Source organism: Rhinolophus sinicus, linkage group LG05, assembly GCF_036562045.2.
Source record: "Rhinolophus sinicus isolate RSC01 linkage group LG05, ASM3656204v1, whole genome shotgun sequence".
Lineage (NCBI taxonomy): Eukaryota > Metazoa > Chordata > Mammalia > Chiroptera > Rhinolophidae > Rhinolophus > Rhinolophus sinicus.
The window spans coordinates 23,495,685-23,521,926 of NC_133755.1; positions in this window are offsets into that span (position 1 = coordinate 23,495,685).

The window sequence follows — 26,242 nt, forward strand, 5'->3', positions numbered from 1 at the left end:
AGTCTCTGAAAATGTCCTGAACTTTTGCACATTGTGTCTTTGATCATGCCATAGAAATATCCTCTTTTTCAAACACTGGTTCTGCCACTTGGACCCTATCTCTGATTCAGGATATAATGTCAATGTAATTTTGACCATCCAAATTTCATGATCCCTTCAGCCTAGAAGTTGTTTCCCATTCGATGAAGAAATGTTGGCACAATGCTCATTCTTTTATAATGTGCTTATAATAAAGCCATTATAGTTATATATGTGCATGTGTGTGTATTCCAGTAAGTCTTTTCCCTGATTTTAAGATTTATATCCCACACATTTTTGTGCCATTCATATTGCATATCAAGATACTTGGATCAACTAACTATTGATAAGTATGTGTTGAATGAGTAAATGAATGAATGACTGCATCAACTGTGTTGATACTGCTGGTTTTCTGCCAAGATAATTTAATTGCCTGTCCATTTTACTGATTTCATGAGGATCTGTTAGCACATTGCATAGGTATTAAAAAAGTAAAAAGAAACCTTGTAAAGTGGAATAAAACTAAAGTGACACTCATCATTCATGGTTACCGCCGAAGCCACATATCTGCAGAGACATCCTTATCTAAGGTCTGCCAAAACATATTTGATATATTATTAACAGACTTTAATAAGCCATCAATTCAACAATCAACTCTAATATCTAAAACAGAAATGTGAGGCATAATCCATAAAGACATTGATATTTAAGTGAAATCAGTCATTTGACAAACACTTGTTCAATTTCAAGGAAGTGAAATTCAGAAGTCCATGTCCTTTAAGAAAGTAGAAATCTTTATAAATAAATGTTTTAAGATATTTGGGTAAATACCCAGGAGAGGGATTGATGGGTCATATGATATTTTATTCTTAATTTTTTTGAAGAAACTCCACAACTGCTGTGGTGCTCATTACAGCTTTATTTACAGTGGTCAAGACATGGAAACAACAAAAGTGTCCTTCGATAGATGATTGGATAAAGAAGATGTGGTATATACACACAATGGAATGCTATTCTGACATAAGAAAAGGTGAAATAGTGCCGTTTGCAACAACATGGATGGATCTTGAGATTATTATGCTAAGTGAAATAAGTCAGACAGAAGAAGTTGAGAACTATATGATTTCACTGATATGTGGGTATAAAAGTGAAAACAACAAAAGAACCAGACAAATAAAGAAACAAAAACTCATAGACACAGGCAGTAGTTTAGTGGTTACCAGAGGGTAAGCAGGGAGGGAGGTGGTAGATAAGGGAAAACGGGCTCAAATATATGGTGATGGAAAAAGAACTGACTCTGGGTGGTGAACACACAATGTGACACATAGATCATGTACTACATAATTGTACACCTGAAACCTATGTAAATTTACTAACCATTTTCACCCCAATAAACTTTAATTTAAAAAAAAAAGAAAGTAGAAATCTGAGAGTAATCACGAATCTAATAATTAATTTAGGAACATATTATACTTTATAGAGTCTGTTATGAAGTATGTGTAAATGTGTTCGTATTTTTATACACACAATATTTGTAATCAAAAGTTTTGTACAAATACTGAAAAGTAAACAAACACCCACTCTACTACATACAGACAAGATGAGAACACCTGAGAAATACAAAGGAAAACTCAAGAGGCAGCCCCTAACTGGCATCTGACTCCTTTGTTGTTTTGTTCTGAACTCTTTGTGACAGACACTTTGTCTAAGGATGACAGTATTTCATCACCTTCGTGAGATTAAAGCTCCCTTTCAAATATTGGTTCCAACACTGTTCAAATGTGTCAGCAGAGTAGCAAATTAAATAAAAATCCCTGAGGGTGAGACACCAATTAAGCCTAAAGATGCCAAGATTTACCCAGGGACAATAAGGAGACCACTGGGAGTATTTCAATAGCACAGATTCCCAAAGCACTCATTTATTCTCTAGTCCTAACAATTTTGAGGATTTTTTAAATTTCCTCTTTTTGGAGGGGTATGTGGGTGGGGATTTGTTCATCATGGATGCATAACTTATCCTCCAGCGCACAGACTGTAATTATTCAGATAACTTATGGCTCTGCTTTTATTGAATAATGTGTCAAAATCACAGTCAATCTAAGAAAGTCTATTTCTACTTATTTTATTGGGATGTTAAATTGAAGTATTCAGAACTGAAACTGTCCATTAAACTTTATTTGAGAAACACTGGGGGAATTTCAGCCTATTACCACAGCTCAACAAAAGAAATACATATGGAATGTGTATATACTCATATATATATGTGTGTGTGTGTGTGTATGTATATATATATATATATATATATATATATATATATATATATATATGTCTTCTAAAATACTAAAATTTATTTCATCTTTTATGTCTCTTTTATTTCAAAATGTTACATGGGGGAAGTAATAGAATAATTATTAGCTTTGGTGAATTACATGATAATAGCTATTATCTATTAGCCATGTTTTGATCTAGTTTCACAGATAATATACACAATGATGTAGCAAGAATATGAGGGAACAGAAGCAATGGCAGATCATTTCTCATGGGGAGAAAAATAGGAAAATCTCTGTAGCAAACTATGCTGAAACAGCAAAGCAAATTTACTGAAAACCTGGGAGTATCTCCTGATAGTTCTGAGAACAGCTGAAGTGCAGGATGGGAAATGAAGGGAGGTAAAAGACCAATAGCATCTGTTTCCCTACTGAAAGCAATTAAGACACACACACACACACACACACACACACACACACACACACACACACACACACACAGAATCTCTTGTAGTTTAAGACTGAAGGAAGATAAAACTGAACAAGTCCTCATTTTCAGCCTGACACTGTGTACTAGGTCTTCACATATGTTGTGTAATTTAATACACAAACAGTAAGAGAGAGAGGTATTGCAATCCCCATTTTTATATAATAGACATTCTGAGATATGAAAACAATTCCTAAATTCATATAATTGTTCAGACATTGAGCTAGAATTCTAAATGAGAAAATAATTATTTATCTTTCTCTCACTCTCTCACAAACACACACACGCACACACACACAACTTGCAAAATGGGACAAATATTAGTTGATAAAATCAGAATTTAGCTATTCCATGTCAGATTGATACCATACGTTTAATGATTTAAAATAAAATTTAGTCAATATTAATTAAATATCAACACACAGAATTCCAGCAAACTTAATAGGGATTGGAAGAAGAAAATGTTGTTTTTAGTAGACTATTATAAAAGGACGAAAGGGTTTTAGTTCTCAGGAGCTTAGAAGGACTCAAATGTGTAATCTGACTACACAATGTATGGGAATTTTGGCTGCATTAAGAGTGATACAACTTCTGAAGCAAAAGAGGAGTAAACCTGCTCCACATTTAATCAATCAATCATAACCTAATTTAATCTGTAAAGTTCCATTTGGCTTATTCATTAACACATATAAAAGCTGGGACAGCCTCTAAGGAGAGCAATAGGATATTAGAAGGACTAAAAACAGTAAGGGGGAGCAGATGAAGAAACTGGGAATTTTATACCTAGAAGAAAGAAGACTCAAGGTAATGTGATTATTCTGTATTTGGAAGATTATCACATAGATAGTTATTCAGGGAAAAATTTTTTGTCTATATAAAAAAGAGAAAAATTCTTACTTTAAAATAATATAGGTTAAAAATTGCTGAATAAAGACATGTAAAACATACAATATATGTAAACATTTTTATGATTTTGGAGGAAAACAATTTCTTAAAACAACATAAAAGAAAAGCAGTATATGTAAAGAACAGACAATAAATATGAATACACAAAATTAAAACTAATTAATACTAAAATTTTTACAGTCAAATTCCAAACAAGTGTGAGGTGGCACGATGTTATTTCTACAGTTTATCATTGAGGAAGGGTAAATATCCATATGTAGACAGTACTTCCTTGAATCAATAAGAAAATATCACACAGCCCGATATGAGAAATGTATACATATAAGAAATAACATTTCACATAAGAGGGAAGTCATTTGGAAAATAAACCCATAAAAAGATGCTAACTTCACTACTAATCAGGCAAACAATAGGGAGATGTTTTCCCCCATTCATATGACTGAAAAATTTACAAATTGCCAGTTATCAGTGACAATGTGAGATAACAGGAATTCTCATACACTGTTGAAGGAAATTTAGTTTACTACAGATACTTAATCGGGACTTTGACAATTTCCAATAAAATTGAGAATACTTCTACCAACCCAGCAATTTCATGTCTGGCAGGCTTGAACACCTATGTTCATAGAATCATTGTTAGCTTGAAAAATAATGGAAACCACCTAAGTACACAATGATTGTGAAATGAATAGATAAGACATGCTATATATAACTACACAGTAAACTACCATAGGATGAGAGTTAAAATGAATAAATGAATTAGATCAATGTATGTCAACATCGATAAATACTAAAATAAGAACAAATTGGAGTTATAAAAAGATGCCTATGGTATAAGAAAATTCACATTAATAAAACAAACAAACTGTATTTTATGGATTCATATGTGCATATTAAAGTACATAAATATGGACTAAAATAATACACATCAAATTTATAGCAATTTTTTCTTCTGAGAAATATGTGAAATAAATGGGTTGGAGAGGACTGCAAAGAAAATGTCACCTTTCCCACTGTCTCTTATATTAAAATTAATTTGAAGCAAATACAACAGCCAATTAACATTGGCTAATTCTGAGTGACATGAATACAAGGATGTTTTCCACAGTATTTTGTTGACTTGTTATTGAATTGTGTTCTACAATCAAAATATATATGCACGAGGTGTGATCAAAAAATACGGTGAATGTTTACATTTTAAAAAATCCATTACAGTAAAACACACATTGCCATTAATTTCCCTCAAAATTCTTACCCTCACTTTGAACACTTATCCCATCATTGTTGCCACTTTCTGAAGGAGCTCTGAAAGTCCTCTTCTTTGAGTGTCTTCAGTTGCGCTGTCATGGCTTCCTCAATGTCCTGAGTCGATTCAAAACGTTTACCTTTCATGGTCATTTTGACTTTGGGGAAGAGCCAGAAGTCACACAGTTCCAGATCCGGTGAATAAGGTGGATGAAGACACACTGTAATGTTTTTATTTGCTAGAAATTGCCATACCAAAAGGGATGTGTGACATGGAACCTTTCCCCATTTTGATAAAAAAATATGGCGAATGTTTTTGCCAAGTGCCAGCCAATGGAAAGGCACAGATTTTTAAAATGGGAAGCAGCACGTCAAACCTTAGTAACAGTGTGTGACAAGTTTTAACTTGTTTGGTGCAGTCAGTCAGGTGTGAGCTACGGTTGAGAGAAGGTGTGTTTTGAAGTGTGCCGTAAATCATCCCCCATCATGACAATGATCCATGTCACTTCTAGTACATGGCAATTTATGTCAAATGAAAAACATTAGGGTGTGTCCTCATCCACCTTATTCACCAGATCTGGCATTGTGTGACTTCTGGCTCTTCCCCAAAGTCAAAATGATTCAGGACATTGAGATGAAAAGCAGCCACGACAGTGCAACTAAAGACACTCAGGAAAAAGGACTTCCAGAAATGCTTCAGAAAGTGGCAATGATGGGATAAGTGTGTTTGAAGCGAGAGGGAGTATTTTGAGGGGGATTAATGGCAATGTGTCTTTTATTGTAACAAATTGTTTTTTATTTAAATATTCACTGTATTGTTTGATCACACTTTGTGTGTGTTATTTAGAAGTGATCTGTCTAATCTTGAAGAAATGATGACATTTAATAGCTTTCAGGTCAAAATTTCTTTTTGTAAGAACAGCGAAAAGAGATCATAAATCCATATATTGAAGATTTTCAAGGTAAGTTTGAAAGGGGGTAACTTTATTAGATGGCAGGCTAGACTGAATAAATTTTGAGGTTTGTACTAACTCAGAATATATAACCAAAATATGTGGTGGATTTTAATATATCATTTAAATTAACTATTTAGTGCTTATTTTTATTTTCCAGCATTGATGAACGTAGATAACATTTAACATTTAATTTAGTTTTCTTAAAAAAATAACAATTAGATTTGTACCCCGACATTAGGAAAAGATGAGATTTCAAATTTCAAGCAACTGCAAACTATCTTAGCCTTTTCATTTTCAGCCACACCATGACTCTTAGATTCAGTTTCAATTGCCTCTAAATTTATGGGTCTCAAGGAGGTAACTGCATTGTGGTAGAAGAGAGAATTCTAAATTCCAACATTTAAATATGGGTAAGCAATCAGACTCAGGATTACTTGTCTGTCACTCTTCACTGATTTTATTTGCCTTTTTCTACTCCGAGCTCTTTCAATTCCCCTCTGAACATCTTTGGGAAATACTACTGTAGCATTCAGTCAACCGGGAGAGCTTAACTAACAAAGGGTTGGCCAGTTTTATTCACAGAGATGAAAAGCAGGGAACTGCATCAATGATCATGATGTGAACAGTCTAGCTAGAGTGAGACACTACCCTGGACTCATTTCTCAGCAGGCCCAGGGAGAGCTGTGGGATTTCAGAGGCTTGGTGGAAGAAAGTGTTAGTTCAACTGGAGGGTGAAATGCCGCTAAAGGGAGAAAAAGCCGAATGAGGTATTCTTTCAAATCTTTGAATACCTTTGACACTTTTCATCCCAAATGCAGTCCGTGCAAGCTTTGTCTATCTGGGTCTATATGAGCAGAAATGAACAAAGAACAAATGAGAGAATATGCTGGCAAAAGAGCTGCACTCAAGACCCTGGACACGGAACACAGGGCCTGAAGGTCAGATGCCTCATGCTGCATCAGCACTTGGCCAGCTAGAAAACATAGAAGAGATAGAGGGGGTGACATCCCTTGTTCTAAGGGGCAGTGACACAGGTCTTTGGACTATGCAGGGTATTTCACCTCCTCAGTGAGGCAGATGCAGAACACACTCTACCAGCTCATCTTTAATTCATTTGATGTGCAAACAGTCTGACTGTAAAGTGGAATGTGTGAGCAAAACCGTAAAATCAGCAAAATGAGTAACTTAAGAGAAAAAAAAAAATAGTGGATTCATTTTCTATTTTTCGTACCCTTGCCTTAGTCACCAAATATCATACTGAGTATTTATGCAGGAAGATGGAACTTCATGATATTTGCATTTTATTATATAGAAATATTTCTAGAATTGTGTGAGACTAAGATGGTTTCTATGATTTATGTAGGGCTTCATTGTCACATATCCAATAGTCTGGATATATTGGAAAATGTAGGTGCTATTATTACCATTCTACAGAAGAAGAAGCTGAGACAGTCTTACAAGAAATGCTATTCCCATTGCTGTGGATCAATGTTTGTATGTTTGTGTCTCCCCCCCAAAATTTACATGTTAAAGCTTTCACTCCCAACATGATAGAATTTGGAGATGGGGCCTTTGGGAGGTAATCAGATCATGAGGCTGGAGCCCTGATAAACGGGATTAGTATCTGCTTTGGTCTGAATGTTTCTGTCCCCCCCAAAATTCATATGTTAAAATAGTAAGCCCCAAAGGTATTAGTAGGTGGAGCCTATTGGGAAGTACTTAAGTCATGAGGGTGGAACCCTCATGAATGAGATTACTTCCATATAAAGAGGCCCCCTTTCACTGTTTGAGGACATCATGACAAGGAGGCCCTACAAACCAGGATGACAGTTCTCACCAGGAACATAATTGATCCTGGACTTCCAGCCTCCAAAAATGTGAGAAATAAACATTTGTTGTTGAAGCCATCCAGCTGATGGTATTCTGTCATATCATCTGAACTGACTAAGACACCCAGGGTCAACAAACTAATTAGCTGTGAAGTCTGATCTAGAATCTGGGCTCTAGTATAAGACTTGTTCTTTCTCTTATTATACTGAATTCTTATTACTAATTTAAATGTTAAGCATTTGTCACAAATACTTACAGAACCCAGAGAGGTAACATTTTTTTTTTTTTTTTTTTTTATGCATAGATGGACTTAAATGAACAACTAGAGAGAGGGAGCCCCACATAACTCATTCAAATTATATTTTAACAATACAGAAGCTAAACAAATCATATACACAAAATAGACACACATACATATATGTTTCTTATATAGAAGGCTGAAAAATATATGACTATCATTATGAATTATATTTACTCTTAATATATTGTAGGAAATTAGACCAAAACAACTAAACATTATCATTAACAATGACAACAAAAATATATCATGGACTTGATATACCAAAAATATTTTTGTTGAAAAGATTTGAAGTCTTTCTACATTACAATATCTTAAACATTCTTAACTGAATACATGTTTTTTGAACAAATGCTTATTATTCATTTTGTTTGGCAATATTACCTAGGTAGGTACACACAGAATAATATATGCAATACAGACAAACTATGGGGAAAATGGGAGTATAGGCTGTATTTGGAAATGCCAGTCTCCGAGTACCAAAATGTACAATGACCTTGTTTTTCAAATTGGAACATGTTTGAGAATGAAGGGGTGCTTTTAATAAGTATTTGGGAACCACAGTTGAGATCTGAAAAGTACAGTTCATGCCATCTAAATAGACCATCAGTATTGTCTGGAGTTGGCAACACTTTTCCGTTTAAATTCAGAGGCTAGCAATGTGGAACAGTCTTTTCTGCCTTGATGCTAGAATAATAGGGCAAATAAAGTCCTGTGGGAAGAATGAGTGTTGAATGACACCTTTATTTTTATTTTAATGATTTCACTCAGGTTAGTAGACAAAAAAAATACCATCCTGATTTTTTTTTTTTTTTTTTAGGCTAAAAAGATACTATCCTGATTTTTTTAGGCTGCACGAAAATCAGTCCTAGAATCCAGTATAAAGCATACAAATATTCCTCCTAGCTTATTTTCTTATGTACCTCTTTATTATTCCCTTTATCAAGTGTCCATGTCATTTTGACATCCTACCATTCTATACTGGTGCTGCTCAGTGGCTTGTTACATCCCTTGTTAGACCCAAATCATTTCTATCTCCATTTCATACAATTTTTTGATTCAGTGAGAAACACAGTTCTTACTTTTCTGAGAATTTGAGCTAATACATTTTCTAGATGCCTTATTACACTGTGAATAAGTTTCATCTATCACCTGAAGACAGTCTACCAACACAATGCAAGGTCAAAAAACTCTAACTCCATGATCAGTCTGTATACAATTTCCTGGAAATACATATTAAATATTACTCTTTTATTGTCATAATGAAATTGACAGTTATAGACCATAAATAAAAGTTGAATTATGTATTTTGCAATAGTATTTTATATTTTGAATAGGGCGTCATCTCACAGTGTGACAAAAAGCCTATTATGACCTTTCATAATCCAAACAGCACATCACATTATTGAGAATTACTGAGACTGAATATACTCTTCGGTTTACATTGATACATTTTATTTAAGGATTCACTTTATTTCTTTTTCCATGATACCACATTTAGTAGCTGTGATACCACATTTAGTATCATTATTACAACAGCCTAAACAGATTCGCTCATAGTTCTGCTCCTTTTAAAAAGACGTAATTTCCAGCAATCTAGGTTCACTTTTAGAATGGGACTCGTTACTTGATGCTCTCCGTAACACATGTCTGGCTTATGGCTTTGCCGTTTTGTCAGTATGGGAAAGAAAAAGTTGAAGGCAAGAATGCTCATTTCACTTTCTTGATTTCATTTTTTATATCCCAACAGGAAGTCATCTGAGATATTTTTTCCTGATTAACACATTTCTTCATCAACTATAATTGCAAACCATTAAATTAGATTACCTCCTTTTCATCTTTGCTGGCTTCAATTCTCTTATGAAAGGGAACATTGTAAACTATCAGATCTGAAATATACATGGCATCCTCAGCACTGAGAAAAAAATATTGTTTAATAAATTGCCTTTTCATCATAATGCACCTTAACATTGTGCAAGTATAATTTTAAAACCTTAGACTTGTATATAAAGGGAACATGTTTTCATTAAGGAAGAAAAGCTAAACATCATATTAAAGCAGATGGCATTTTCAAATGCAGCCTATAAGTCTCTATAGATGCTTTAGATTTACAGGAGGCCTGGGGCAAAAATGCTGCAAAGCAAATAGTATCACTTGAAAGGCCAATTTATATTCCAATATAAAGTTTATAGAGATAGATTTCAAAAGTAGGTAGTAGAATAACCATGAATAGATTGTATCATTTGAAAAATAATGTACATTATGACCAATCTTGATCTAAACCAAAAAAAGAGGAAAAAGTGAGTAGTATTCGAAAATCTTACAATTTGGGTGGATTCTGTTTCTGTCTTGATTTACTATGGTAAGAAATTGGTAGTGGCTGCTGAATATAAAAAAAACTGTGTCCTCTGTTATTATTTTTATTTATAGTATTTTCCCCTGATAGAACTAACATCTGAACATTTTTTATGTAATAGATAAAATGTTTGGAAATATTATCTAAATTTTTTCCATTTGTTTTGATATTCTGCCTTCGCACAAAGTTAGTACAAGAGACACATCTATAAATCCTTGCTGGCTCTACCGAAAGCCATAGAAGGCCAAGATGAACAAGAAAACTTGTACAAAAGGTGATCATCTCACTGTATTACTTGTAGTTAAATTGTTTACATACATATATCACATAGCCACCATAAAATTTTCCCACACCAGACTACTTCTACATAAGGCCAATTTGTATCATCCTTGGCACACAGTATTATTGCTTTGCAGAATTTTCAATTAGATATGTATGCAACTCAAGCGCCAGCTTGCTTCCCTTCCCACCCCACTCTCTCCTGTCTGGCCAGGATAGTGTTTTTCCAGTGTGTCTAAGAAAGATGAATATTTTCTCACATTTATTACTGAGTCATTACCCAGTTTTTGCCCCTTCCCCTGCCACTGACAGTTCTGCTCTCAGCTCCTTTTCATTTTGATGCTTAGCCTTTACTGAAATGACTGGGCTTCAGCCCTCATATTCGTTCTGGATCCTTACACACTAGTTTCAAGAGTCGAGAGTAAATTAAGGGAATCCATGCAGCATGGATAAAATATAGAACTATATGATTCACATGACAGTTCCCACAGACTAGTTAAAATATATAGACACAAATAGACTGTGCAGGGAATCTGTTTAGGCACACCTCAGGACATACTCTGTGCCTGTACAATTTTTTTTTTTTTTTCCTATGAATGTCTCTTCCAAACCCTTACCAGAGTTCTTTTAGAAAAGTCCACCTCCCACCTTAAGGGCTGGTCACACAAATGATCCCTCCATTTCCTTCAGCTTAAGGCACTTGAAATGCAGTATTCTTCATAACGTATTTTGCAAACCTAAACTGTTCAGTCTAGATTATTATCTGAGAAAACTGGAAGAACAATGCAGCCATCATCACATTAGGCATTTCCTCACAGTGAGGGGTATTGCATATTCTTCTTGGTCAACCAATTGGGAACCTCAGGATTATTTCACAGACACACACACACACACACACACACACACACACACTCTCAAAGACTGAGCACATTATTGTTCAGAGACAGTAAAAAGAAAATATTTTTCAAAACGTAATATCCTCCGCTTAGCACACTACATGCAATGGAAATATTGCTTCAGTATAACTAGTGTCAAAATACTTACTCCTCTGCTCTCAACACAAGGCCAATGTTCATTATAAATCTATTAATGGTTTACTTTGCAAAAACCTGGTAGAATATCTGAAATTAATACTTTTCTGTACCTAAAGCCATATTTCAAGGTTAGGGCAGGTTTATTAGAAGTTAAATTTTGTAATAATGAAGGCAAATGAGGATTTATCAACCTCATATAAAAGCAATCCTCCAGATTTTAATACAGTACGGAAGTTTGGTTTCAATTCCATGAAACACCCTATTTCCTCTATAACACAAACTACGTCGGGGCTTAGACACACCATGCCCATATCTATATCTCTGGTGCTTATTACATAGCTATCATTTGGTAAATGCTTGCTTACATAAATAATGATCACACACACACACACACACACGCACACTCAGTGGTTGGTAACAAAGTACAGAATGACAGACAGTAATTTGTCGGTTATACCCCATTCTACCCCATGAAATAATTCATTTTCTCTTTACTTACCTAGTCAACTCATGTCAAACACCAGCTGAATAAAAGTGTTTGCAGTCTAGTGGAGAAGTCATACAGGTAAACAAATGCTTACATGTTACTGAGAGAGGCTTTACCATAGCACAGAGTGTCAAGTATCAGGGTACAATGGGCAACTCTGCCTGGGACCGGAGGAAATTCCCATACAGATAATGTTTGTGTGGGAATGTTTCTGCTGATCTTTCAATCGTCAAAACATTGTGTCAGGGCTTTTAAGAAATATCTGTTATCCATTTGATGTCTTCTATGGGGTTGACTGACTGCAGTAGATACAGAGACGTTTACAGAACTTTCACTATTGGGCATTCAATTATTAAATGGTTTTTTCTTTGGTTCCATTTTCTGAGGGTCCTTCTCAGAAAATCTCCACTCAGTGACCTCATTTTAGAGAGTTATTTGTTTTTCTTTTTGTGTTACTGTGGTTGGCTTTACAACCAATTAAACTGTTTGAAATCTCCACAGATGACCCTTAAGTAAAACCTATGCTTTCATACACTTTAAGCCTCAGGCTAACTTTTTTTTTTTTTTTTCATAAATTAAATAGTTACTTCTTTACAGTTTATTCATTCAGCATTCTTAAAAAAAAAAAAAAAAATCAAGAGTCTGAGTGCCTTAAGTTGCTTTCCCTGGAGTAGTTTTTCATTGGAACTGTCACATATCTACACATATTAAATACATTATAAATTGAAATATAACAAAATCTAAAACTGAAATAAAATGCACAAACAGAAAATGCTCTCATAGCACAAACTGGTAGAGGCACACCATTGAGGCATCAGTTCAACCCACTGGGTAATTAATTACGTTCATATGCTTAAAACATTCATAATAACAGAGGTGGCAGAAGACCCTTGTGCATAATTATTTAGAAGCTGTCATTCCATGCTAATATTGTGGTTAGATCTCAAACTTCTTATTTTGGTTAATAAATAAAATTAGTTTCTAGATACTGTCTCTTGATGAGGAAATTACAATATGCTAAATAAGACACAATCCTTGTCCCCAGAAGTTTCCCAGGCAATACAGTGACAGGTATGAGTAGATAAATAACTGTATTAGATGGGACAAAAAAAAAGTGCTATAATAGAGGATTAGCAAAATGTTGCAGAGGGAGTCAGAGTAGATTTGACCCAAAAATGGCATTTGACTTGAACCATTAGCTAAATATGGAAATTTTAAAACATACGGCCATTTTGAACACTGAAGGAAAATCCTCTATTTTTTTAGGATGTATAAAATGAGATGAGGCTGAAAACTTGACTAGATATCAGAGGGTGTTGAAGGACAATCAAAATAGTTCAGATTCTATCCTATAGGCAATGAGTGGACCTTGAAGAATCCTGAGGAAGGGAGTAATGTTATCTACCTTATATTGCAGGAAGACAGGGAGAGTTGGCATGTGAAGAATCAACTGAAGAGTAATTAATTGCAGTAGACCAGAATAACGATAAGTAGGGCCTGGGGCAGCGAGGGTGAAATAAGGGGGCGGGAAATAGAGATATTAAACAGAACAGAGTAGGGTAGGACGAGTTACTGAATATAGAAAAAGACAAAAAGAAGTGTCAAAAGTAGTTCTAATGTAATAGTACAGGTATCTGCTAAACCATTCATCAAAGGTTAATCTAGATGAATATCAGTTTTGGGGACAAAATGTCTGGATTTCAATTGGGGTCAGCCGAAATTAAGAATCTAAAATTACATTCAAAGCAAAATGTAGACTTGGTGTTCATAAAAGAGGGATGGGGAGAACATGGAGAGGTGGAAACTATTTACAGAGGAGATTGTTCAAGTGATTAAAATAAATAATCTTGAGCTTAGATAGTCTGTCTTTGTAAATTATCTTCATTTCAGAGTTTAATGAAGATGGAGTCACAGAAATGAAATGTGGAAATGCTACAAGGGTGACCTTTTTAATTCAAAAAATTGTAATGAAATCACTCCTTTATTTTCTTTCATAGAATTCATATTATTTCACCTATTATGTGACAGGTGTATTTCTAGATCCTGGGTATACAGTAGTAATAGAACATACAAAAAAAATTCCTTGCCCTAATGGAAATTACATTCTCCCTTAATGAAACATAGAAGAAATGAAAATATATAACCCTCACATCAAACAAAAGGTAGAAAGAAGCTCATGATCTATTCGATTTTTGTGCTTAGCATGAAAATGTGATATCTTTCCTAATTTCTCATAAATGTGCATTCACTTGTCAGGCAATCCCATTTCCCAGTTCCATTTCTGACAACATCTTAGAAAGTTTTATACATGGAGTACATACACCTCAATTATAGAGCGTACTAGTAGTATCCCTCAATAGATGCTTAGTGTATCATAAGTGAAAGTGACCGGGCAAAGGTTGTAGAGAGGCATTGTGGGCCATTCTGCATATATCCAAAAGCCAGCTCTCCTGGGAGTTTTCCAAGTTACTCCTCTAGTCAAACAAACAAACAAATAAACAGACTATTGTTCTTACTTCCAGTTATTTTCTAAAACTGGTAAACCACATTTCAGCAAACATAAAAGCATAAAATAGATACTTTAGAATAACTGTTGATTTTTAAGCTATTAGTATAATACAGTGAAAATATTCATAATGTGTTTAATTTCATACATGATTTACTACTTAGAGAACACATTCTAATATATTTAAAAATATGAAATTCATGGAAGCATCAAATATGTTTTTATTGTGAATTTGGTTAGAACAACATAAGTTACAGAAATCATGCTTTCATCACCTAGAAATCAAACAGTATTGCCCTAACTACTTTGTAGGGATTTACAGATTGAAAAAAATGCTGGAAATATTTTGCTTTGGTTGCTGAATTAGGTGTGGTTTTCTAAAAGAGGGGATTAGAGTGAGAATAGGAAAAACAAGAAGGATTAAGGTAATTTACTGCTTGATGAAAGACTAATGAATATTTGAAAAGCTCATTTATGGCTTAGTTCAACTTGGATTTAAGCAATTTGTTGAGTGGAAATAGTTAAGCAATTCATTGGAAATAGTCAGATGTTAACCAAATACATACCATGTAGATTTGAAACAAGTCATTTCATTGTTTCCCCAAACATTTATTGAGTGCCCAGTAGGTTTCTGATAAATACTGAATATACACAAGTTAGTAAGGAAAGTGCAAACTACAATGTAAGGGAAGATAGGCAAGCCAACAACCACAAATTACTCTAGCAAAAATGGAGCCACCAACAGCCTGAGGAGCACAAGAGAAAGCATCATAATTAAGGGAAGGCCAAAAAAGATAGATATTTGCATATTTGCATAGTAACTATTGTTCAGTTACTAAATATATAACATTAGCCAAATAACATCTAAGATACATTCCAGCTCTCAAAATCTAGACGTCTAAAGTAATTGCAATGCATTGTTTAAAAAAAAAAAAAAAAAAGTATAAAAGAAATTAGACAAACAAAGCAGAGCAATTATATTTTCTTCAAAGTCTTAGACCATTAATATCCTTCATGAGTAAATTAATAATTCACTTTTTAGCATGAGAATTATTCAGGGGAAATTTCTGAAATCTGCTTGTGGTGCATGCTGGCTAAAAGAGACAAAAAATCTGAAAACGTTTAGAGATAAAGACACGTGTGCTCCAATGTTCATTGCAGCTTTGTTTACGGTGGCCAAGACATGGAAACAACCAAAATGTCCTTCAATAGATGAATGGATAAAGAAGTTGTGGTATATATACACAATGGAATACTATTCGGCAGTAAGAAAAGATGATATAGGAACATTTGTGACAACATGGATGGATCTTGAGAGAGTAATGCTGAGCGAAACAAGTCAGACAGAAAAAGCAGAGAACCATGTGATTTCACTGATATGTGGTATATAAACCAAAAACAACAAAAGAACAAGACAAACAAATGAGAAACAGAAACTCATAGACACAGACAATAGTTTAGTGGTTGCCAGAGGGTAAGGGGGGCGGGGGGTGGGGGGTGGGAGATGAGGGTAAGGGGGACCGAATATATGGTGATGGAAGGGAACTGACTCTGGGTGATGAACACACAATGGGATTTATAGATGATGTAATACAGAATTGTACACCTGAAATCTATGTAATTTTACTAACAATTGTCACCCCAATAAATTTAATTTTAAAAAAAAAGATAAAAGAGACAATAAATAAATAGGAGACAATAAAATTAAGGGGTTCATTGTGCCATTGGCAAGACCCATTCTAGTTACTGAGTTTCATATTAATATCTTATTAGGAAATAGTTAATTTTTTGTTGTTGTTGTTACCATATGGTTTTCTTAGAGGATATCTTCATTCTCCTTAAACCATATTTTGAAAAGAATTAAAGACAAATAACTTCTAAAATGTAATATCCTAAAAAGAACAAAAGTCATTACTTTTGCCCCAATGACTACTAAAAGGGCAAACACAACACAACTGGACAGAAAGAATGAGAGTCAATTCACTTCTGTTCAGCTCATCATATTTTTGATTCATCAACAATATGGTAGCCTTTGTTCTTGTCCCCTTGAAATAGAGAGACATGTAGAATCAGTGTCACTTCCCTAAAAAGCTGATAATCACTTGAGGGAAGCAGGTAAGTGCTGAGGCGACTAAAATCCAAGACGGAATATAATAACAAAGATGCAAATGTGTGGAGAGAGAGGGGGGTTGTTATGTATCCTGAATGATTTGTTGGTAATAAAGGCATTTTGGCTAGATCTTCAAAGGTGAATATGATTTGATAACAGAGAAGGGTAAGAGAGGAGAACAGGAAAGAGCTGGAGCAAAAAGAGCTGAGTGTGTGTCATGTGCTATACTTGATGGAGGGATCATCAAGTAATTATTTTGGAATACATCACGCAAGATGGGGTTGTACTTTGTGATAAGTCTAGAAAGTTAGGTTAGTAGAATCTACATATTCAGTATGTAGATTCTAGTGCTTTCTTTACTACTAATAAAAATAAGCACATTATCATTGATGACATCTGTTTCCTTTTAGTTCATGAGTATTGTTGAACTAAATTTACTTTTGAACTTTTACTTTAAAATTTCTTTAAATGAACTTTTTTTTAAAGATCACATCCCCCCTTTTCTTTCTCATTGTCTGGTTTCTTTAATATGTTAAGAATCATAAGGTGATTAGGAACCATGGGATGATTGTACTCACAACACCATAGTCACTTTGGGTCCAAGAAATTTAGACTGCAATATGTCAGAATTTCAAGGATAACAGAAATAATGTTTTATTGTTCTTTGGGGTACTCTAATGACACAATTTTCTTTAAATCTTTTCAGAAAAAAGCATGTATTTTCCTCTTATTATTTATGAGGTCTGACAATCAAGTTTGAGAACTTGTTGGAAAATGTTGCTAACCTTTTTCGATATCAGAGGGATTATTCATTATGAATTTGTACCAACTGGACAAACAGTTAACCAAGTTTACTATTTGGAAGTGCTGAAAGGGCTGCATGATAACATCAGACGACCTGAACTTTTTGCCAACAATTCATGGCACTTGCATCACGACAATGCACCAGCTCACAGGGCACTGTCTGTGAGGGAGTTTTCAGCCAGTACACAAATAACTGTATTGGAACACCCTCCCTACTCACTTGATCTGGCCCCCAATTTCTTCTTTCTTTACCTGAACTTAAAAGATACATTGAAAGGAAGACATTTTGATGACATTCAGGATATCAAGGGTAATACAACAGCTCTGACGGCCATTCCAGAAAGCATCCCAAAATTGCTTTGCCGGGTGGACTAGGCACTGGCATCAGTGCATAGCTTCCCAAGGGGAGTACTTAGAAGGTGACTGTAGTGATATTCAGCAATAAGCTATGTAGCACTTCTTCTAGGATGAGTTTGCAAACTTAATTGTCCAACCTTGTATTCAATGTGGATTTCACTTCAATGTTCCCTGATTCCACGTTTTACCATCCAATATAGTATACCGGTAAGGGGAAGTCTTAGATCAAATCACTTCTGGAGTAATTGATCTTTTTATTTACAACTAATCTATGATTGCCTTTAGCATTAAATCTAATTTATTGTTACCAGGGAAGGACATAGAAAAAAACAAAAAAAAAGTGGGAGAAATCTATACAGAAATAACTTCCTGTGGTTGATTTTCTCAGAAAAAAAGTGGTAGGTATGGCTAGTATCCAGAATTTAAAAAACACTTTCCATGACAGATAACTAAGTTACATTCTTCTTTCCTGAATTAAAAGTCATATAAAAGCTTATGTCACAAAAACAAGTTAGCAAAGGCCATATTGTATAATTCCCATTGTACAATCAGGATAAAATTTAACTCTGATTTTCTTTGCCTCATTTTATGTGCTCATAATATGTGAAAATAAAAAAAAACACTATGATAAGCTTAAATATTTAAAAAGAAAAAAGAAAAAAACTCCATGCATTCTGTGATTTAATGGTAATTGCCAAAATATGTCTAAGGACAAAAATATCAAATTCCATTACAGCAGCTACATTGGTTTGGTCACCAGTAGCCATTTCTTTCAAACAGACACACACACACACACACACACACACACACACACACACACAATTAGCACTGATTTAAACTTAAAACATAATTTACTAATGACCAGCACTGGAAATTCTAGGAAAGTCTGTACATACAACAGAGAAATTAATCTGCTTAAAAAAATAGACAGTATTAAGATGTATATTTAACTGATTAATTTCATTGATTTAGTTGAGTCTTAAAATCTATGATCATCAAAATGTTGCTTCCATTTGCTCATGCTTGCTATAGACTATTTCCAATCTAGAGGAACACATCAAAAAGTTATGGAAAAGGGGGCTATTCCGAGAACTGACACACAGAGCCACTCTTTGTATAATTCAAGGTGGTTTTTGGAAGAGACCTAATTAGGATGAATTGCCATTCTTTAGATTTCTATTTATTTATTTAGAACTCATTGGATACATATTTTCATATATTTTATAATGCCCGTTCCTGAACAAAGTACTGGTCCAAGGTTAGTTTATGGAGACTAAAGGCAACACCCAGATATGTTACCTGTGGGAAATAAAGAAGGAATTATCATTTTACAAGACTACATTAAGGTTTTCTATGGCAAAAAGAAAGAGTACAATACCGCAAGCTACAATCTGAGTGGTATGTACCACCTTGATAAGTAGAAAATAAAAATTTTGTCCTAGAGAAATGAATTTTCTCACATTGTGTTTTCCCTATAGAGCAGTGTTACTATAAACCACGGTAGTCTAAGGTAATTGGTGAAGTGTACAGATAATTTTAGTGACACATAATTATCTCTTTATTTCTACATCTAAATTAGTGATACTGCAATTAATCATGCCCTGTGGCCATATACTTACAAAATACATAGTTTCATTGTCTGTGAAATGAAAACCATTGATATAAGCTTTCTTGAAGAAACTAGCAACCTCAGTGGGAGCCCAGTGAAGAGAACAGTGGAGAAGGTGCCCTGCGACATGACTTGGACAAATCACTTCTCACATCTAATCTTCAATTTTGTTAGCTGCCATGTGTGAATAATGGTATACATCTCTTTCAGTCAGACTCAGTGAAATCTCACCCAGTTCTTCTAAAAGAGATCTAAAATGGTTGAAATCTTCCTTGGGGATTAATACCCTCTATAGATAGCAGTGTGTCGTTGCCTAAACAGGAATGGGGGAAAAGGTATCTCATCCTCATCTTCCCACTGGATAACAATTTGATTTTGAAAAAAAAAAAATTGCTTTACTTCTCTCTTTCCTCATCTCTAAAATTGACCAAATGTTCTGTAAAATCTTGTCTATCTCCAGAATTATGACTTAAATATAAGTTAGTGGTGTGGTGTTTTTTTTAAAAAAAAATACTTAAATATCTATTTATCTCTTTGCTCCTGAAATTCTTCAGGTGTCAGAAGTATACTTTTGGTACGTGCAAAACTAAGAAAACATTTCATGACCACATGACAGATATAACCACGTTATTTCAATAATCGAAGACATACTGCCTCCCCTACCCTCCACCATTTGTGAGTAAATTAGTGTGGGTTTGTGCTGCAAAAATTTAAAAATAGGCTGACTTTAATCTTACAGATTGGAGGTTCTGGATGCAATGGAAAACATAATGATCCTGAATTCAGTCTGTATGATCCAAAAAGCTGACCACTAATCCTAGAGTGTGCCCCAAGGTGCTTTTTACGATAAGGCTGAACGGGAATGTGCTTTAGAAGAGTATCTTTAGATTAGGTCTTATGGGTGAGTATGCTCTGTCACTATGATTTATAGTAACTCTACCTGTGGGAGAAAATGGGTCTTTTGAGGAGTTGTAGTCTTAGTTTGGAGAAAGAATTAGGGGTTGGTAATTGGAAATTGTCAAAATGTATTGCTTCAGTTCCATGAAAACTTACCAGGCTTACTTTACCAACCTAGCAGTAAATTTGATAAAACCTCTGGTATAACTGTTCATAATTTTCCAAGTGGGTTTTAACTTGGCTGACGATAGTTTGAATATGAGTGACCATCCCTGGTCCAAGTAGCCTAAGGGTAATTATAAATGGTTGATAAATTCACTATAAAAATATCAGATGGTATTAAACCTGAGATAACTTATTCAACAAGTATTTGGAAAAAAACATGCTAAATCTCTGGTCTTGAGCAACTTATACCTTAGTACAAGGGTCTGTAAAGGGCCAGGATAAAAAGAAACATTTTTGGTTTTCTGGGCAATATGGTTTCTGTCACAACTATTCAACTGTGCTATTCTTAACCTAAAAACAGGCAATGGCTATACATAAACAGTTTGGTGTGGTTTTGTTCTAATAAAACATTGTTTTGAAAAATAGGCAGTGAGCCAGATTTAGCCCATGGGTTATAGTTTGTACTAGTAGTTTGCCTTGCTATAAATAGACAGGGAGACTGGCATATGATATGAATATAAATCAAAAACAAAACAAAAAAAGCAAAGCCTGGCACAAAAAAATAAAAAAAATAATTGATATGGAAATATCATAGGAATTCAGAAGAGTAAGATTTCTGTGGGTTGAAGGGATTCCTGAGATGATATAATTTTCAGTATTTCTATAAATTCTCTTTTATCTTATTTCATGATGAGTAACTTGACCATGATCCTGTCAGTTTCTTTTATTATTCTTTATTTTTGCTAAATTATACTACAGTGGTTCATGATTATATGTGATCTGGAATGGGAGTAATTATTTGATGGCTGTGTTAGATAGTTCTCTATATTAAGATCAATCATGAAATCATGAAAAAAAGATTCTCTTACATAAAACTTTTCATGGGCTCCATCATAAGCTACCTTGATAAGATGGTTTAACTCAAAAACTGGGAAGTTAAAATGGTTCAACTTAGGAGATAGGATAAATAGATTCCTAATCCATCTATTTATTGCTTTCAGCTCTAGAAAGGATTTCATCACATTCTGTCTCAACACTCAGGTGTGAATCGCAACAGATGAATGAAAACTATCATGTTCTGGAAAAGAAAACCTTTCGCAGCAATGAAGTCACTTCCATTAAGTTTTTATCTATCTATTAAGCCCAGATATTTCACCACATTGAAATCATATATTTGTCTCAAAATAATATTTTATAATTCAAGAAATCAATTATATTATTAAAATATGCCATTTGAGTAATGTATTAAAATTATACAAATAGTCTTTACTAGCATTACGAACGTCATTAAAAAATTTCACCATCTTTGATGGCCAAAGATGTCATTTGATTAAGGATTTTGACAATAGTTCATTTTGTTTCTCTGCAAGGACACTAACTTTTGTTGGTTATTTCATAAGCTACTGCAAGCAGTTAATTTACTTATTTTTGTCATAAGCAAAAACAACTTCAAATGATGGGTTCGTAGATTTATCTTCTCTACCATTAGTATATCTATCAAAATCATCCTGAATAGCATTACTCCATACTTGTTCAGGAAAGTATGAAGTCCTTGTTCAGGAAAGTATCTATTAACAAAACAAAGAGGTTACTATGTTTTATTTGAAAATATCAGGAAAATAATCAATGGCTTCAAGACACTTTGAACAAATTTTTAAAACACAAGACAGTGGGGACTAGAGGCACAATGGTTGCCTTTACCAAAAAATCTAATTTTCAGATATGTATGTTATATTTCTCATTCACTTTTTGTTTTGAGTATCTGTATAAGGTCACTCACATGTAGATTAGCTTTTTTGAACACACAGATTCATGTTCGATTTTTGGAGTAATAGAATTTGTGAGTTTTCCTTATGTTTATTGCTATATTTCTGCTTTAACGTATCATTTTTGAGTTACTGAACCTCATTATAATTTAGGACGCAAAGTAACAAAAACAATGAAAGTGTCCATTCAGTAAATGAAAACAATAGCACACTCAAAAGATGGAGAATTACTTTGGTTGAGACAAGGAGCAACCAGTAAACTGAATTATGTGAAAGAAATTGCTCCAAGTCGTTCTTCATAAAAACAGGTGCCATTTTGGCGCCACTCACTCTGAGTTCACCCGCACTTCCCTCTCAAGTGCATACTTTCATTTTAATAAATTCTCTGTGCTTTCCTGCATCTATCTTGCTCAAAACAAACAAACAAAAAAACAGGTACCGTTTTTAAACTTATGATGATATATTGGTGGAAACCTGAATCTTACATACCATAAAATTTGTGGAAAAATTACTTCATCAGTTTTCCTCCAAAACAACCAAATTATATATAGACCACACATAAATTTTATAATATTTATAACTATTGTGCGGGAGACCCTGCTCGCTGCACCATGTGTCACGTGGGCAGCCTGCGGGGTCTCTGGTCCGGCTCCCCACATAAGAACGCAGGATATGGTGAGGCCAAAAAGGAACACCCACGGAGCTATAGGTAGGGGAGTCATACCACTATATTCTAGCTGGCAGCTAGGTTCGAGAAATAGGAAACAGGAGCCACACAATTCTCAACCCTCACTGCGCCACTTGCAGGCTCAGCCACCATCTTCTTGTTACCCCCCCATCTTCTGCTAGCATAGCCACAGCAGTTATATTAGTGGCCAATGGCTCACTGGTTACAGTTGACGGCCAACTAGCCACAGCTGATGGCCATCCAATCACAGTTGATGGCCATTTACTACCTGAGCCAGCATCTTTCTATGTGAGGCCGAGAGCCTGGAAACTGCTTTCTGGGGCTCTCTCCCAACAATAACCTACATATAATCTAAAGACTACTAGTAGCTCATAAAAAACACTGTGGTAATCCCTGCTGTATGGCCTTCACCATACCCCAAAACCTAAAAGACTTCAGCAGCTCAAGTTGCTCGACTATCTCTTGCCTGTAGCAAAAATTCCTCTCTCTTAAGTAACCAGGTAGGAATCCTTAATATCTTCTCTTATAGGCTCCCAAATGAGAAAAAGAAAACCGGTATATTGTTTAAAAGCATAACCCGAGACAGATGGAAACACACAAGCCTCGGGGCTCTGGATTATTTGGTGAGGAAGCCCTAAATCCTGTTTTCTACACCTGTGTCTGGTCTCCTTGCAACTTCCTATGGCCCTCTGAAGACGCTTTCATTTTAGCTGAGCGGGGCTTTGGAAGAGGAAGGAAAGGTTGGATCAGTAAATAACAATGCTCACATTTCTCCCTGGGCAGTACTCTTACTGCTTTTTCTTATAATTTGGGCAATTCTACAATCAGCATTAACCATAGTATTTTTAACTAAAAATTTAGAAAAACTGTAATGAAATAATTAAGTGACTAGTGTCAGTCACTGTACCATCACCTGAACTTAGGCATTTTTCCCTTTCTTGGGCCATGCTGTGGGAGAGCTGGTACTTCCTGCAAATGCATCCTGAGAGGGCACACTGTTATTACCTATGCTGGCTTTGTCATTAAGGTGGGTCTGATGAAATGATTTTACTCGCAATTTCTTCCATCAAACAATACCTAAAATACAAAAATCTGTATTTTCTAAGAAACATCCTTAAATTGACAAATTGCCACAAATTCTAAGGTGCATGATTTGTATGTGCCTGTTCACCATGAACGAATGCCCATGACTGAATTTCATGATTTTTATAAGGCCTCGCTGTGCTTCCAACAGGAAAAAGGCCAAGTCATTTAATTTTAATTCTAAGCTAAATAAACTATAAGAGCAGTTTGTTTATTTTGAAAAGGATTTTGTTTCAAAAGTATTTTTAAACAATAAAATCAGTAATGTATCTGAACAACCTATCTAGTTTATGCTGTATTATTGAATTTGCAGGTAGACGATCGGTCTAAATTGATGATTAGGTCGAAATTGCATGAGGGATGATCTGTTGTAACATGTAAAGTTCTTGACTCTCGGTAGTATCTATATGTGCAAGAAATACAGCTTCCCATAGTTGAAAATCATGACTATAGGGTAATTATCTCCTTTCTTATTATTCTTAGTACCTTATATTAAAATTATATCTATAAGAGACAAATAAAATGTCATCCTTCCATGAAATTTATCTACAGCAGCATATCGACCTGCAAACACTGAACTTTTAAACTTCTAGAATAATCATCATTATTTAATCAGCACTTATTCTTCTGCAGGTACAGCACAGTAAAATGACTGGTAAAGTGGTCATCATTAATACCCCACAGGAAAAGATACTGAATCAGAGAAAACTGAGGGCAACAAAGGAACATGACAAACAAACAAACAAATAAACAAAAGCTCATAGACACAGACAACAGTTTAGTGGTTACCAGAGGGTAATGGGGAGGGGAAATGGCAGATGAGGGTAAAGGGGGTCAAATGTGTGGTGATGGAAGGAGAACTGACTCTGGATGGTGAACACACAATGTGATATATAAATGATGTATTATAGAATTGCACACTTGAAATCTATGTAATTTTCCTAACAATTGTCACCTCAAGAAATTTAATTAAAAAGAAAAACAGAAAAAGAACTCACCAAAACTGATACAGAAAAGAAAGCATGTGAGATTTTTTTCTTGAAATAAGGCAAGTCTTACTTTAAACTCTGTGCCAGGTTGTATCACACATATGGACGTGTGCCATGTGGGCACTGGTAATATAGTGTAATTGTTTGGACATGTATTTTATCCCCCTTATTGGACTAGGAAGTTCTAGAAAGCTGTAAGCAAACTTCTTTGGTATCCTTCAGATATACTCACGTGAACTATCTGGTAATCTTGTTAAAACGCAGAATCTGATTGAATAAAGTCTGAGACCAGCACTGATCACCTGCATTTCTAACAAGCTCCTAGATGATGCTGATGCTTTTAGTCCCTGGGAAACATGTTGAGCTGCAAAGCTTTGCAGACTTAGTAACACAGATTTTTCACATAAATATTCATTCAATAAATATGTTTGACTGCAAGAACACATGGCTTCATGAATGAACAAATAGCTTTCTCAAAGCTAAGTAGGAAAATTCTCAACACGTTAGTAACTAGGAAAGTTTGCATGAGCAGCTGAATACAAATACTTCTTCTCATCTTGGTAAAGGTAGAGAGTCACAAGAATACTCCCTCTACTCATTTGCAACATGCATAGGCATACTGTGAGGCAGGCTTGTGCCAAATATAAATACAGTTCTACAATGTAACCCTTTGAGTCTGTGGTCACAACATCCTGAGTCTAAAATGTTATTCCCCTCTGTGCTCCCCACTATCAACTCCAACCATTCTTTCTAGACCAACTTTCAGTAATAAACACTTCTTAAACCTTCTTCTGATCACATAACCATCATTCAAATTTCCACACACACACTTGCATTAAGGAGCTATTATGTGCCTCTATATAAGATAGAACATGTCATTGTACTTACTATTCGTCTTGTCTAGATTTTAGCCTATCAAAGACCAAGATGATGACCTTATAATCTTTGGAACCCTCCTTCTATTATAGTGCCTTACATACAAAAAGTCACACTTGCTGAGTAAAGTATGAGTTAATTCTTTGAAATTTGGTTACCTCAAATATGACATAATTATGATGAAAAAAACAACTAGTATTTTTGATGTTCATGCAAATCTTGACCAGAA